Source organism: Diceros bicornis, chromosome 12 (assembly GCF_020826845.1).
Source record: "Diceros bicornis minor isolate mBicDic1 chromosome 12, mDicBic1.mat.cur, whole genome shotgun sequence".
Classification (NCBI taxonomy): Eukaryota; Metazoa; Chordata; class Mammalia; order Perissodactyla; family Rhinocerotidae; genus Diceros; species Diceros bicornis.
The window spans coordinates 9,881,227-9,898,779 of record NC_080751.1 but is presented as its reverse complement, the minus strand read 5'-3'; the positions used below and the strand labels follow the sequence as shown (position 1 = coordinate 9,898,779).

The 17,553-nt window shown below is 34.6% G+C and overlaps 1 protein-coding gene across 4 annotated transcripts in view; it reads left to right on the top strand.

Annotated features, from left to right (window-relative positions):
* The window catches only part of CTNNA2 (catenin alpha 2), a 1,068,899-nt gene that overhangs the window by 86,656 nt on the left and 964,690 nt on the right, over positions 1-17,553 (top strand). The gene's annotated exons all lie outside the window — the stretch shown is intronic.

The window sequence follows — 17,553 nt, the reverse complement described above, 5'->3', positions numbered from 1 at the left end:
CGTATCTTATCTTCTAGGAGTTTTATAGTTTTTGAATTTTATATTTAGGTTTGTGATCCATTTTGAGTTAATATTTGTGAAAGGGTATAAAGTCTGTGACTGGATTTATTTATTTATTCTGTGTGGATGTCCAGTTGTTTCAGCACCAATTGTTGAAGAGACCATTTTTGCTCCATTGTGTTGCCTTTGATCTTTTATCAAAGGTCACTTAACTCTATTTATTAGAGTCCATTTCTGGGCTCTCTCTTCTGTTCCATTGATCTATTTGTCTATCCTGTCACCAATACCATGCCATCTTGATTATTGTAGCTTTATAGTAAGTCTTGAAGTTGGGTAATATCAGTCCTCCAACTTTGTTCTTCAAAATTGAGTTGGCTATTCTGGGTCTGAAATATTTTTTAAAAGTGTGTTATGATTATAAGCAAAAAAAAAAAACCTGTAAAATGTTAAGGACATGAACAGAGAAATATGACTATATATTTAGTCTGTTGTTATATGTATATTATACCATTGAATAAATAAATCTTGTGAATATTTTTTTTTTTCCGGTGAGGAAGATTGGCCCTGCGCTAGCATCTTTTGCCAAATTTCCTCTTTTTTTCCTTGAGGAAGATTGGCCCTCAGCTAACATCTGTGCCAGGCTTCCTCTATTTTATATGTGGGTTGCTACCACAGCATGGCTTGCTGAGTGGTGTAGGTCCATGCCTGGGATCTGAACCCGTGAACTTGAGCTGCTGAAGTGGAGTGTGCCAAGCTGAACTGCTAAGCCACCCAGCTGGCCCCCTGGATATTATTTTTATGAATAAATAATGCACAGCACTAAATTTCATTTTATTATTGATTATCTAAAGATTCTCGGTGACCTATTAATCTTATGATACTTAATATTATCTGCAGTAAGGCTGTTTTGGACATCATTGCTAAATGGAATTATGTATTTGAACTGAATGTCCTTCTGTAGCATTATTAAGTAAAATTGGAAGAATATATTAATTGTTAGAAATAGTGGGAATGGAAACTGTATCTGGATATTATAAGACACAGAAAATCAATCTAGAAAAATATAAGAATTTTTAAGTAGGCTATTTCAAAGAAATATTTGAAATAATGATTTTTCCTAATACTAAAGGAAAGTATCCTTTGGCAATTTTACTTTGACTTCTTGAAACAGCATTATCTTTTGAACCAGACTGACTAGATCTTGAAGAGATATTCACTGAATTCCTAACCATGTCTTGTGAGGAACAGTTGAAGGACTTAGGAATGTTTTGGCCTGGAGGAGAGAATTGAGGGAGTGGAGCACAGATTGAGGAAAGTGGTCTAAGTTTCTCCTCAGATCTGAAGAGTCATTGTGTGGAAGACAATTTAGACGAGTTTTGTGTTTCTTTCACAATATAGATTAAGAGCTAATTATCCATAATTCCCCATTTATAGGAAGGGAATGATAATAGTAAGATTTGCACATGCAGACTGAATTTAACTACTCCAAAGGTAGTGAGCTCCTCACCACTTGGTTGTTAACAGTAGGTGTGTGACTAGTTGTGTGGAATGATTCATGTAATAGGTGAAATTTTACTATATATACATGCCATATGCACACACACACACACACACACCCCTCTAATGTTAGTGAGGATGAGGATAAAGAATAACTCATATTGCTGATAGAGATATGAATTTGTCAACTTTTATGGAAAGAAATTTATCAAAAGCCTTAAAGTGTATTTTTCTAAAAAGGTACTTACTTATAGGAATACTCTTTGAGGTTGGGTTCCCAGAAACAGACCCTGAGATTAGGACTTCATGTGCATGTGATTTATTAAGGAATTGTTCCTTAGGTGATTAACAGGAGAATAGGAGAAGTATGATAGTTGAGGGGACGTGACCACTGTCCAAGTCCTACAAGAATGTGCCTTGGGAACTCTGGAATATGACTACCCCTCAGGATTGTCCTGATCAGAGACTAGAGAGCTTGGCTTTCATACTCTGTAACTGTCATTCATTGGGTAAGCAGTGGGGTCATGTAAAGTCATAGGAGTTCCATAACCTGAGAAAGAATCTACCAGAGAAGAGTTTTAGGTGACAGCTGTTAGAGGCAAAAGCTCCATTAAAACCACAAAATTGGAAAAAGTGGTTCAAGGATATCCAGGTGAAACACTGGCATTGACTAGTACAAATATTGATCATATGATAAATATCACATGATTTAAGAAAGCAAAGGGCCGGTCCCGCGGCATAGCGGTTAAGTGTGCACACTTTGCTGCTGGCGGCCCAGGTTTGGATCCCGGGAGTGCACGAATGCACCACTTGTCAAGCCATGCTGTGGCGGCGTCCCATATAAAGTGGAGGAAGATGGGCACAGATGTTAGCCCAGGGCCAGTCTTCCTCAGCAAAAAGAGGAGGATTGGCATAGATGTTAGCTCAGGGCTGATCTTCCTCACACACACACAAAAAAAATGAAAGCAAAAATGTTTAAAAATAAGTATTGAAAAACATGGTACTGGTAAAATATAAACATTTCAGCTATGTAGTAGTGTGACACAGAAGATTTCTCCATGGCATGGAAGCTGTCAGGTGGTAAACACTGTGCATAATATGATTCTAATTAAAAATATACTACATAGATAGATAGTTACATGTAGGGAAAATGGAAAGATATAAAGACCATGCAGGGTTTATCTCAGGAATGCAAGGTTGGTGTGATATTAGAAATGGTATTAACATAATTCATCACAGTAAAATATTGTTTGAAATGACAACATATAATCATCCTAACTATAGAAAACACCTGATAAAATTTAACCCCCACTCATGATTTAAAAAAGATATATTATATACAGTGTAACAAAGATCAGGATGATAGCACATTTCTCATTTGAAACAATACGAGAAAGAAGACAGTAGAATAATATCTTTAAAGTGCTGAAAGAAAAAAAAGGAATTCAACCTAGACTTTTATACCCAGCCAAGGTGTATTTTTTAAAATGAAGGCAAAATAAAGCCTTTTTCAAGACATACAAAAGCTGAAAGAAATCAGCAACAGTTGGCCAATCACTAAAAAACGTGTCAAATATGTACTTCAGGAAGAAAGAAAATGATATACCAGAAAAAAATATACACCAACATAAATGAACGGCAAGGGAAATGGTAGCTATAAGGATAAATACATCAGATATTTTTTCTTATTAAAGCTCTTCAAAATATCATTGAATGTTTAAATAAAAATAAGAAAGTGTAGTATAATTATTAAATGTGTGAAAGTAAAATGTATGCCAATAGCATAAAGTCCATGAAAGAAATGTAAGTATACTATTTTAAGATTGTTATACTATATGCAGAATAATATAGTATCACTTGAATGTGCACTGTTATAAATTAACAAAAAATACTGTAAATCCTAAAGCAACCACTAAAATAATCAAATAAACAGGGCTAACAAGCCAACAAAGAAAATAATGGAATCATAAAAAGTATTCAATGAATCCAAAAGAAGGCAGAAACACTATTCAGAAGGGAACAAAGAATGGATAAGATAAAGAGAAAATAAATAGCATGATGATAGACTTAAATTTAATCACATCAACAGTCATATTTAATATAAATGGTTTAAAACACCTCAGTTGAAAGGAAAAAACTATCAGATTGTATATAAAGGAAAGACCCAATTATGTGCTTCATATAAGAAACATAAAGCCATAACTATGTTAAGAGTAAAAGAATGGAAAAAAATATACCATGATAACACTAATCAAAAGAAAATTGGAATGACTATATTTATATCAGAAAAAATAGATTTCAAAGCCAATAATATTACCAGGGTAAAGAAGTTCATTTCGTAATGATATAGACTCAAAAGGGCATTGTAATACCAAATAACACCATAAATATGCATTAATAAAAGGGCATCATGAATAAAATCTAATGGAACTGCAAGAAGAAATCGACAAATCCACATCATAGTCAGAAATATCAGTACTTTAATGGAAAGAACAATAGAAAATCAGTAAGTACAGAAGACTTGAACAACAACATCAGCCAACTGGACCCAATTAACATTTATAGAATGCTTCGCACAACAACCGCAAGCTACACATTTTGTCCAGTGCACAAGGATCATTTACCAAGAGAGACCATATTGTGGTAAATAAAACACATCTCAAATTCAAAAGAATTCAAGGCATAAATAAATTAGTAAGTTAGTTAATAAATTGATAAGTATATTTCTGGCAACAATAGAATTAAATTAGAAATCAGTAACAGAAAGAAATCTGGAAAATCCCCAAATAGTGGGAGACTAATAATACATATCTAAATAATTCCTGTGTTAAAGGCAAACTTCTTAGGGAAATTATGAAGTGTTTTAAACTGAATGAACTGAAAATACAACATTAGGAAAATTTGTAGAATGCCTCTAAAGTCATATTTAGATGGGAAATTATCAGTACTCCGTATGTATAAGAAAAGAGAAATAAATTAACTACCACAGTTTTCACTTTAAGAAACTAGAAAAAAAGGGCAATTGAAACCCAATGTAAGCAAAAGTAATGAAATAATAAAAATGAGGGTGAAAATCAGTGAAATAGAAAACAAACATAGTAAAGAAAAATCAATGGAAACAGAAGCATGTTCTTTGAAAAATGTGATAAATTTGGCAAGTCTCTAGCCAGACTTAAAAAAAATAAAAGATATAAATTAGTTCAGCAGGCATGAGAGTGGTTTAATCACTAACAAGACTAAAGGTGTAAAAGGGTAATAAGCAAATATTTTGTGCAATTCTATGCCAATAAGGTGGACAACTTGGGTGAAATAGATAAATTCCATGAGGAACAATCTACCAAAGCTCACTTAAGAAGAAATAGATAACCCGAATAGCCCTGTATCTATTAAAAAATTGAATTTGTAGTTAGAAATATTCCCACAAAAAATCTCTAGGCCCTCTGGCTTCATCATTGAAGTCCACCAAAAATGTAACAAAGCTATATTACCAGCTCTACACAATTCTCCCAGAAAATTGAAGGGAGGGTAATAATTCCTATCTTATTCCATGTGGTCAGCATTAGCCTGATACTGAATTTTCAGACAAAAATATCACAAGGAAAAAAACAAAACAAACCAGAACAATATTTTTTTATGAACATAGATGCGAAATGCTAAACAACGTTTACCAAATTGAATTCAACCAAATATAAAAATGAGAATACATCATGACCCAGTAGGATTTATGCCAGCAATGCAAAAGTGCTGTACTATTCAGAAATCAATCAGTGTAATCATATTAATATACTGTTAAAGCAAAACCGTATGATCATCTCAATGGACATAGAAAAAGCATTTGAAAATTCACATCTATTTCTTATAAAACTCTCAGCAAACTAGGAATAGAGAGAAATTCCTCAACCTGATAAGGAGCAGCTACATAAATCCTATAGCTAACAACGCTTAATGGTAAAAGACCGATGAATACTTTTTCCTTAATATCAGGAACAAGACAACATGTCTGCTCTCACCACTTCTCTTTAACATTGTGCTGGAGGATCTAGCCAGTGTGATGAGGAAAGAAAAGGAAATAAAAGATATCCACATTGGAAGGGAAATTAATTTGGATAAAATGTGATTGTCTATGAAGAAAATATGATGGGATCTACAAAGAATCTACTAATAAGTGAGTTGAGCAAAGTTATATGATACAAAAAAAATTTACTAGCAATGAGAAATCAGAAAGTGATCTTTACAAAATAATATCATTTATAATAGCATCAAGACATATAATTTACTTAGAGGTAAATCTGACAAAGTGTGTGCATGACCTGTACAATAAAAACTACAAAACATTTATGAGAGAAACCAAAGAAGATCTAAGTAAATACAGAGATAAACTCCGTTCCTGGGTCAAAATACCCAATATTATTGAGATGTTAATTGTGCTCAAATTAAAGTTGCCAGAAAAAAATACAGGACACTCACTTAAATTTAAATTTCATGTAAAAATTTAAAAAGTTTTAGTATAAGTATATCCCTTTCTGTGTTTTTGTTTGCTAAATCTGTTAACCCTACCTCAAATTGATTCTATACAATCCCAGTCAAAATTCTAGTAGGATTTTTTTAAAAAATTGACAAGCTTATTCTAAAATTCACATGGAAATTCCAAGGATCTAGAAAAGCCAAAACAACTTTGAAAAGATAGAACAATGTTAGAGAAGTAACAATATGTCACTTCAACAAGTCTTATTATAAAGGTATAGTATTGAAGACGATACAGAATTGGCACCAAGACAGACAAATAAGTCAGAGTAAGAAAATAGAAATTTCAGAAATAGACCAACACCTACATGGTTAACTGGTTTTGACAAAGGTGCAAAGGCAGCTTTTTGTAGAATGGATGTTTTCTTCAACAAATGGTGCTGGAACATTTGGATATCTGTATACCAAAAAATGATCTTTAAAACATAATTCACACCATATAACAAAAATAACTCAAAATGGAATATAGTCTGAATATGAAACCTAAAAGTCTAAAACTTCCAGAAGGAAACATGGGAGAAAATCTTTGTGAATTTAGATACAACACAAAAAACACTCTCCATGAAAAAAAAATCAATAAATTGAACTTCATCAAAAATAAAATCTTTTTTTTTTTTTTCAGAAAGGCTTTGTTATGGTTACCAGCCACAGACTGGAAGGAAATCTTTGCAAAGTGTTCATCCGAGAATGGACTTGTACCCAGAATGTATAAGGGACTCTCAATAATAAGAAATAATAAGAAAACAAACAAACCAATTTAAAGTATGGACAAAAGAGTTGGACAGACTTCAGCAAAGAAGATAGAAGAATAGCAAATAAATGCATGAAAGTAATTTCAACATTATTTGTCGTTAGGGATACGCAAATTAGAATCACAGTGTGATATATACTATCCAAATAGCTAAAATTAAAAAGACTGATCATACCAAGTTTTTGTAAGGATGTGGAGCAACTGGAACTCACATACACTGTTGCTGCGAAAGTAGAATGGTAAAAACACTGAGATGCAGTTTGCCAGGTTCTAAAAAAGTTAAACATACACCTACCACATGTCTATGCAAAGACTTACGAATGAATGTTTATAGCAGCTTTTTATTTATGATAGCCAAAACTGGAAATAACTCTAATGTCTATCAACAGGTGAACAGATCAAGAAATTGTGGTGTATGCCTGTAATGGAATGCTACTCAGCAGTTATAATTAATGAACTGATAGAAACAACATGCATGAATCTCAAGATAATTATGTAGAGTGAAATAAGGCAGACAAGAAAGAGTACATACTGTATAATTTCATTTATATAAAATTTTAGATAATGTGACAGAAAGTTAATAACTGATTGTGTAGGTAGAGGGATGGGGTTGCAAGTGAGCGAGAGAGAGAGGAAATTATAAGAGTAGAGGAAAGTTTTGGGGGTAATAGATATCTTTATTATTTTTCTTGTGGTTATGGTTTCACATATGCCACAACTTAGCAAATTATACACTTCAATCATGTGCATTATAGCTAAATAAATCTGTTAAAAGTAAAATAGCATGCAAAATAGTGAATACAGTATGATTCTGAAGAACCTGCACACAAAACAATGAACTGGATCTATATGTATCCAACATAGATAAATCTTAAAAATATACTAGCAACTGCAAATGAATACATATAGTATACCATTTATGTAAAAGTTTTAATTATACGAAATGCTGGTATGCATGCCTAATGAATACATAGTGTCTGTTAAGTTCTGGAAATCATTTACTAGAAAACATGGGATTGATACATACTAACTGAAGAGAGTGTTTACTCTTGGAAAGGAGGGAGAAGAGATGGGATGAAACTTTGTTTCTAAATATTTCTTTTTTTTAATATATTTAAAAATTTGGCATACTGTTAATATCTGTTTTGAGAGTCAGAACATAGGCTTCTGTTATGTTAATTTCCATACTTTCTGTGTTCTTGACTCATTTCACATTTGAAGTCATCCCACAACTTATGTGAGTTGAATACCTATACAAGGAAGGCCCTTTGCTCAGAGCATTTGTACAAGAGAATAAGGGAGACATGGTCATCTAGGAGGTTGAAAGACATTAAGTACATTATTAAACAGACAACTATTCTGTTTAATTTGTGAAAAGTGCTATAAAGTGATGTTCAGGTGTCATGAGAACATATATTGGGGGTACCTAATGTCCAGGGGTCAAGAAAAGCTTCCATGAATAGGAAGAATGTCTACAGTGAGATACAGGGGAAGAGTCTTAGGCAATGGGGCTACAGTGAGATGGGCGGTTGTTTTGAAGAGAGTGTGTGAGAGGGAATCACAGTGTGTGTTCATTTACATAACCGTTTCCCAGTTAGTCTTTTTAAAAATAATTTAATTTATGGTAGTAGGAGAAACATAAACCTTGATATTTTTAAGAATGTATTTTCCTTTTCTGCGTTGAATTATACAAGTCAATGATATAAATAACTCTTCAGGCTTTTTTTTCTTTTTTCTTTTTTGGTGAGGGAGATTGGCCATGAGCTAACATCTGTTGCGAATCTTCCTCTTTTTGCTCAGGAAGATTGGCCCTGAGCTAACATCTGTGCCCATCCTCTTCTATTTTGTACATGGGATGCCACCATAGCATGGCCCGATGAGCGGTGCTTAGGTCCACGCCTGGGATCCCAGCCTGCGAACCCCGGGCCGCCAAAGCAGAGTGCGCAAACTTAACCACTATGCCACCGGGCCAGCCCCTATTCAAGCTTTTAAATTAATTCAGGTTTTTGTCATTATGAGTTGAATAAATGGTTTAAAAATCAGGGTATTGACATAGGAAGGCTGTTGTTTTAAGTGTCACTTCTCTGTTACCTCTCTCCCATCTAGTGGACCTCTTGTAGACACCACAGTTTAACTACGTTGCTAGAACCCTGCAGAATCTGTGAAGTTCTCACCTATACTGCACTAAATGTTAATCAGCACATTTTTCACTATGCCAATGTGGTGATCTTAGCAACTGTTTGATTATTTCAAACACCGTATTTATGGGTGAGTAGACAGTACTGGTAGAACAAATGAATCCTGTGTGTAATAGTCCATATGTCAGAGGCTGGCCAAAATGGTTGTTTTGCCCCAGCGTACCTTTTGAATACTCCAAATCAGACCACGATATACAAGGTAGCACACATTTCATATTTGCTTACTGGCAGCTAAGGGAAGGCTGGTTGAATTTTAATAAATGCTGACCTGATATACTTGTGAAGAACAGTTTCTAAATCAGAATCTCTGGCTTTGTCTTTTTGGGGAGTATGAATGTTTTGTTATTCATATTGTTAGACTATTTTAATAACAAACCAGCTTATGAGCATCTGCTTTATAATTCTTGCCTTGTTAATATAGAGACAACCCACATTTTGTAACACCAATGAATAACTATGATAATATAATACAGTACACTCTTTAAAAAATTATTTCTTTTGCATGAGTGAGGATTGCACATCGAATGTTAACATATAATTGTTTTGGGGAAAAAAATACAGATTACTCTTGAGCAAGTTCTGTTGCTTGACTTAAGTTAGTAGGGATGAGAGCATGGGAGAAAGAGAGCATTTGTAGGACATGATTTTTAAAAAATAATTTAGGCCTAATATTAAAAAGAAAAATAACCTAGCAATTTAAAGAATAAATTAAAGTTGGAAAATGTTAAGAAAACCTGATATGGATTACCCATTTTAACTGTTGCCATAGAAAACTATGATTTGGGTTCTCTTATGTTACATTTGCTGTGAAGCATTTAAATTGGAAAAATTATAGCTTAGGATTCATAAAAATGAAAATTTAAATCCCTGGATCAGAGACATTAATCTTCATATTCTTGTTAAGAATTTGTGAGAATGGCATATTTTTGTTTATATGATTTGTGCAGTATTGTTTTCATAAATTTGTAAGCATGGCAAAAGAGTGTAAAATGCAGTATCCACATTTATGAAACCTTTCGTAAAAATTAATAAATTTCAGTGGATTACAATGGCATTTTTTTAGTAATTAAAATTAATTTTGCATCATTGTGCATATTTAAACCATCATGGTATAATATTCTTTTTGCTTGGGAGTTGACTTCAATAGATTTCTTCACAAATAATTTCTGAAAGCAATTTTGGTAACGCTGGACTTGGCCAACCAATTTTGCTAAGATGAAAACCTCCACCATTATATTAACACTGACTGATGTACAGGGCAAAAAATGCTTGTTTACACACATGCTGAGTCATCTCTCCTTGTAAAAATTAAAATGTGGGATTAGTTATCACCAGGCTGTTTTCAGTTAGACTATTTCCAAAGTTTCAGAATGTGGACATATTCTTTGTTTGGGATGTCACCGTCCTTTTTTTTTTTTAATAGGAAGAGACAGCTACAAGTTTTAGGAGTTCTACTATTCATATTCAAGAGCCTGTAATTTTTTATGTAAAGTAATACTATTACCACTAATAAAGTAGCAATGATTGAATCAAATCTACTGTGTTCAAAACAAACTTCCTCTACCTGCTTCTCTGTATTTCACGTAATGGCTCCTATGGTTGGCTTTTTACCTTAAATACTTTAGATAACAAAGACCAAACGATAGAGAGGGATTATTACTGATAGTAATAAAAGGTAACATTTATGGAGGATACTATGTACATATTCTTTTTTAAGCAATGTGCATGGAATATCTAGTTTGATCTCCACAACAGTCTCGTGATGTTGGCACTATTATTGTCACTCTCATTTTATCGTTGGGAAATGAAATACAGTCAGGTTAAATAACTTGCTCCAGGTCAGTGACCCACCACGTGCGTGATCTGGATTCAAACGAGAGCAGGCAGTCTGATTCCACAGCCTGCCCTCTTACCACTAGGTTCTCCTGCTGCTCATCAGTAACTTGGTTTCATATAGCTCTAGCGTTCTGCAAATTGAGATGTTCTTCTACAAATATACTGAGCTTTATCAAATATACATTATTGTAATAGAGATGAGCTGGTTGCTAGATGTGCGCTAAATCCCACTTTTCACCTCTTCATATTTTTGCATTTTTAATAGGAAGTACAGGATAGAGAATCCCATTTACTCTAAACTTGGGGAAAATAGAATGAACAAACTAGAAAGATACTAAATTTAATTCAGCAAACAATCTGCTTTTGAAAATGTTGTATTGGGAGACCTGGGGGATTCTTCCAGAAGATCTGGCCAAAGAGATAATGCACAGAGATTGAAAATGAAGTACATAATCGTGTAATTGTGAGACTGATGGTGGATGTATACCCTTGAAAAGTAAGATAAACATTAAAAGCAATGTCTTCTCTACTTCTATTTTATGTGTTGTGTTCTTTATTTTTGCTTAGACACGGTGTAAGAATAACTTGGTTTTGGAAAACAAGAAGGTCACAATAAATTTCATAGGTAGTTTTGCATGTTTATTAATTGGACTGACTATAAAGTGCTTTGGATTATGTTATACATATTCATTGTTCTGAAATTTTGTCCCAAGTTCTTGATCTAAAGATATAAAAATCTTATTTCGATACTTGCAAGCTTATTTTTCTAGGAGGTCAGTGGTTATAATCAGAGAAAGATCCAGGTTTTATGGGGCCTAGAAAATAGTCAATTTGGTGCCCTTGGTAAGAAAATTAATAAGAATTAGGAATAGGAAAATAGGTAGAAATATGGATATTTATTTAGAATGAGAAAAAGTCACAACAAAAACAAATTTTAGAAGACTGATAAACACCACAGATGTCACAAAATTCAGAAAACTAAGTAATATTCATATTAACTACCTAATTTATGACTGTTACGGTTTTTTCCTACAGTTTTTGGCTGCATACCCTTTGATCACCTCTTCATGTGGAAAATTGTGTGACATTTTCCGTAGGAAAAGTAGAATGATAATTCAGTCTTTCCTATAGCATTGTTGATTGAAGTGTGTGTGTGTGTTTAATTATTACCAGTTTAGAAAACTATCTTTTAGCTTTACAACTCAATATTGATAATATTATGTAAATTATGAGGTTGTTTTCAAATTTAGGCAAACCTCTGTCAAGTTTCTTTCATGTATGAGCTGTTGGATTTCAGGGAATTTCAAGGTTTCCTGAACAGTGACTAATCCTAAATACTCTCAATTTGTGATGCTTGTTAGCCAGTTTGTGGTTGAAGAGAAAGCATCTCTAGTGTTCCTTGGTAGATTCGTTGATGTCAGTATTGTGTAAAATCATCAAGAAATTTAACATTTTTCCAGCATGTCCACATAATTCGTTCCTCTTCTTTAATTGGATTATGAAATACAATACCTGTTAATTACTTTGATTTCAAAAATACTTTTTTCTCTTAGTAAATTCAGCTTTTGGTATAATCTGACAAAAAGTTTGGTATAATTTATTTCTATATGTCAGAATAATTTCTTTTGACTTGATTTCGTTGCTTATATTTATCACGTTTGTCTCATACTCATTGAGTTTTCACTGAGATATTCCAAAATTTCATTTACAATGGAATACTTGAGCTTTATTAAATATTTTATTTCTATCAAAAAAGTAATAAAAATATAGCGTGTTTTTAATTATACATTCTGTGTTATAGAGTATATTCTTGACAAGAGAGAACTGTTTTGAGAAGGTGGAAATGAAAAATCCTCTATGTAGAGTTTTACACATCTGATGTCTGAAGGAATTTTCTCCAGAAGTTTATACTTGTTAAACTTTGTTTCTCCTCCACTATACACATATATACACTTCTACACTACACGCGTGTACACTTCTGAGTGCTATACATATGCATCTGTAAGGTACATTCATATCACTATAAGACCTCTGGCCATGCACCTTCCTGTCTTGGTGCCAATTGAGTTCACTGAGTGAGTGGAAGGAGAATTTTTCATTTCTACACCATGAAGGGTGGGAGGACAATGTTTAACTCAGGAACTCAGTGACACACACAGGTAACTGTGAACTATGTAAATAATCCTATAATCCCCAAACTAAAACTATCCCTAACACAACTCCCCCTTAGCCACATGCCAAAAACACTGCAGCCTTGGCATGCCCCTGCTAGGAAGAGAAGTGTGACAAAGGGAGGGGAGAGCTGAGTGGAAAGAGACATATTGACTGTCGCTACATTCATGCCACAGTACCACAGTTGAAAAGTTGCAACCAAGACCTATGTCTCACAAAGTTGAAAATATTTACTATCTGGACTTTTACAGAAGAAGTTAGGCGACCCTGCTCTAAACTTGGCACTCATTAAAAATAATAAAATAGAATGGTATTGTGGACTTGTAAATATATCTTTGATATATTGTTAGATTAAGAGAAGCAAGTACCTGAATAATATGCCTAATAGGAACATTTTGGAACACTCCCTTCGTTCAAAAATCATTGTGCATTTGTAATTGTATAAGGAGACAATATAATGTCTCCTCTCCAATACAAATTGTATAAGGAGGCAACAGGTCTGGAAGGATATACAACAGAATGTTAACAGTGATGATTTGTGGGCATGAAATTTAAAGAATGGCAGGCACTTTTTATTAACTCTTTAGTTTTTGAACGCAATGATCATTGTGTTCAATGTTTAGCTTTTGTCTCTATGAACATACGTTACTATTAAAATTTAAAAATAAATTAGAATAGATTAAAAAAATAAAAACAAGTAATAAAGAAAATAAAATAAAGAGGATAAATCTTACCATTGTGAAAAGCAACAACAACAAAACTGTTGCTCTCCTCCTTCTCTACCGTCTATCTACCCATCATCTACTTATCCGCTTACTCATGTCTGCCTACATTTCATTGTTTCTTGCATCCCAAACCTTCCTCTTGGTTCTCTTTTCTTCTTACCTAATAGATATATCAGTGAGAGTCTTTGTATTTCCAAAAAGGCTTTATGTTTGCCCTCACTCTTAAATGAGAATTTAACTGATTAATCGCATTCTAGATTTATGGTTATATCTGCTATGCGATTTGTAATTATTATTCTGTTGTCTTATAGAATCTGTCATTTCTTCCCACTCCCTTCTACAATAGTATCTAATATTTTTCTTTTTTCCTTGATATTCTGAAGTTCCCATATCCTCTGTCTAGGAAGGAAAATATTTTTATTCTCAATATATTATAGTAAATCAGTAAAATTCTCAGCCATTATCTCTTCAGGAAGCACCTCACCAATATGTCTTTCTTTCTTAGTTTTTGGAATTCCTTTTGGGCTTATATCGGAGCTACTTAATTTATTGTCTTTCAACTTCTCTTTCTTATTGTTCATAGATTAATCTTTCTATGCTATTTCCTGGATTATTTTCATTCAGATTCTCTTTAGTTTAGTATTTATCCCGTCTACTTCTGTAATGGTTACATTTTTTATTTTCAGATTTCTATTTGGTTGTGTTTAGTATACAACTATATCTGATTCATATTCACCATTTTGTTACATAATTCCTTGGTTTTGCTTTATGAATATCATTCCTTCCTTTATGTTTCTGAAGGCTTTGAACATACTGTATAAGTTTGGATGCATTTACAAATAACAAAGAACTTGACTAATAGTGATAAAATCATGAAGCTTTACTGTTTATGAATGAGAAGTCTGGAGGAAAGAGGCCAGGTTTGGTGAGGGACTCCATGTGGCCATCAGGGGCCCAGCTTCCTTTTTTCCTACTTTCATCACTTCAGAGCGTTGGTTCCTCTTATGGGTCAAAAAATGCCTGTCTCAGCTCTTCTCCTGTTCTCATATGAGAGTTGGTTTCAAAGCAGTAAGTAAGGAGGATGGTGTCGAAAAGGATTTCCTCTTCCTGTCAGAGAGGAAAACCTCTCCCATTAGGCCCCAGTAAATCCTCTCTCATATCCCTTTGATCAGAGCTGAGCCATGCCCACACCATAAACACACACACACACCCTTAGACCAATGATAGGCAAACAGGAATGGGTTAGGGAAGCCTTAAGCCTTGAGGGATGTGCCAAGGCAGGATACTGATGCCTGGGGCATGGAGGAAGGGGTGTGTCTTTTGGGCTGCAACCAACTATGTCTGCCATGTGCTTGTTTTAAAATCTTTTTCAGAAGATCCGATTTTGTTTGAATTTCCTCAGGGGTGAGTTTTTTTAATGTGTATTAATTTTTTTGTTTATAATTTTGTCATATTTCCTTTCCCTTCAAGCAGTTTTCTTTTTATGATAGTGTTAGGGCTGCCTCCATCTGGCCCAGTGTTGATGGTTTGGGGTTACTTTTGAGATATTAGAATTTAATTCCTATGCTAGTGAGAGGTTTAGTTTGCTGATGATAAAAAAAGAAAAAATGCCTGAGATAAGCCTCTTAAACTCTGAAAATAGTGTATGCTCTTGTGTCCTTTAATGTAAGTTCTGTAACTTATGTTCCCCAAGTGGGTCCCTCATCTTCCACTCTTATTTTTCTTCCCCAAGGCCCTAGGACATAGATCTCTATTCCCCTCTTATTTCTGGATTCCAAAATTGCCATTCAGCAAATGAAACTGTGAAGTAAATTGGAGCAAGAGTGCATATAAGGCCCCACCCGTGTGTTAAACACTAGGAAAGCTTCTGGTTGTCTCAGTCCTGAGCTAGGCTTCCAGAGGCTCAGTTTGCAGTTGGAGAGAAGGGATGTGCACACAAACATACTTATAGGAGTTTCATATTAAGAGTGCTGGCCACTGTACTCTTATCAGTTCTTTGAAGAGACTGAGCATAGTCTCTCCTTACCTGGTGATGAAAATTTAAAAAGAAGGGCCGTACAGTGGCAGATCCTATACCAAGAGTGATAATTGGATATTAGCTCCACCTGTCCAAGGTTGTGCCCAAAATAGCAATGCTCACACAACATCAGATCACACTGCTTTAATAATTCCTGGAGAACAGATTGTTTAACCTTGGCTGCAGCGGGCCCTGCTGACATTATTTATTGTAGTTTTCTAATTTTGTTACTTGCCTATTTTCCAAATGGTGATTTTCACTTTACACCTTGAGTTGTTTTGACACAAGATTTGAATTTCAAGATTTTAAAACACTTTCTTTGAAGCTCTTTAATATTGTGGGTGAATGGTTGTCATTAAGAAAGTGTTTGAATATAGCATCATATTTCAATAGGTGTGTCATGAAAAATACCCCTGCCGCTATTGCTACTCCGCTCATATTAAGTGGCTCAGACAGATTCTGCATCTCATAATCTCACTGACTTAAAAGCAGATGCATCTCATGTGAAAGCCAGAAAATTTGCTCAGTGATACAGCACTTAAAACCAGACTTTAATGTTTTCTTCATTGCAGCTAAGAGGTCTACTTACAAAGAAAGGAACATAAAATTCTCTTTTTTTACTGACTCACTTGATTTGCAGATTTTTTAAAGCTTTTTTTTGCAATTTAAATTGTAACAATCTACAATAAGTAACATGAGTAAGATGCTGTACTGTGTGATTTTTTTTCTTAGTAAGCGAAAAATATTCTCAGTGTGATGGGTTCTAAGTTGGTTTTGTCGCGGTCTATGAGGCTATAGTCACAGCAGCAAAATGTTTGTAGCCGGAATTTACAGAAAATCTATTTATGTCACTATATGGCTTAATATTCTTCAATAGCTTCCATCACCCATTGATAATTTCCAAACTCTTGGTCACAGCCTATGAAGCCCATTCATTCTAGCCCCTTACACTTCTCCAACTTCCCCTCCCTCTGCTTCACGATATGGGCCCCATTCGTGAACTCCTTCCAGTTCTTAAACACAATGTGCTCACTGCTGCTTCTGTACCTTTGGAGTGCTCTTTGCTCTCTGAAACATCCTTGTCCTGCTCACTTTTCACCTGGGGAATTCCTACATGCCCATCAAGACAGTGGAAATGTCACCTTATATGTGAAACCTTCTACACTCCACCCTCTCCTCTCATGCATTTTTGTGTCTGACACCCATAGTAGAATGTAGCTTACTTAGGGGTAAGGGCCTAAGTCTTATTCATCTCAGTGCCCAATGTTCCCCTAACAGGGTACCGGAACAGATAGACATGCCCAGTAAATATGAAAAGGAACAGAAATAGGCTGGTTGTTAAGAACTCTGAGCCGCGACTATTCCTGTAGCAAAGGACCAGACTGAAAGAGGTACTGTGTACCCTCAAGGGAGGGAGGGTCCAGTGGCAAAATCAATTTGAAGCAATCTGAAGGTTAGAGTCTATCATTTTGCTGCCCATGGGAAGCCATGGACACTGTAATGGAGGAAGGCATTCACATGGGGGCAAGTTGAGAGCATCAGTTGGGAGCCAGACTTAGACAATATCAAAATTTGGGCTATAAAAAGTTGAGGAGGGTGTTAAAAATTAACTTTTGTGCACATGACGTGGTATAACAAGCAGGTCGGTTGATCAGAGTGGATGACAAATAACTAGTGTACAGACTTCGCAGGAGTGGATCTGGGAAGCCCCTCCCCATAACCGCCTTTCCTTAAAATAGTGAAGTATAATATCAGCCACTGTGGTGACACTCAATGACTGCCCTAAGTTTTCTACTTTTGTGGGTAAAAGTGACTATTGTGAAGTTTCCCTGT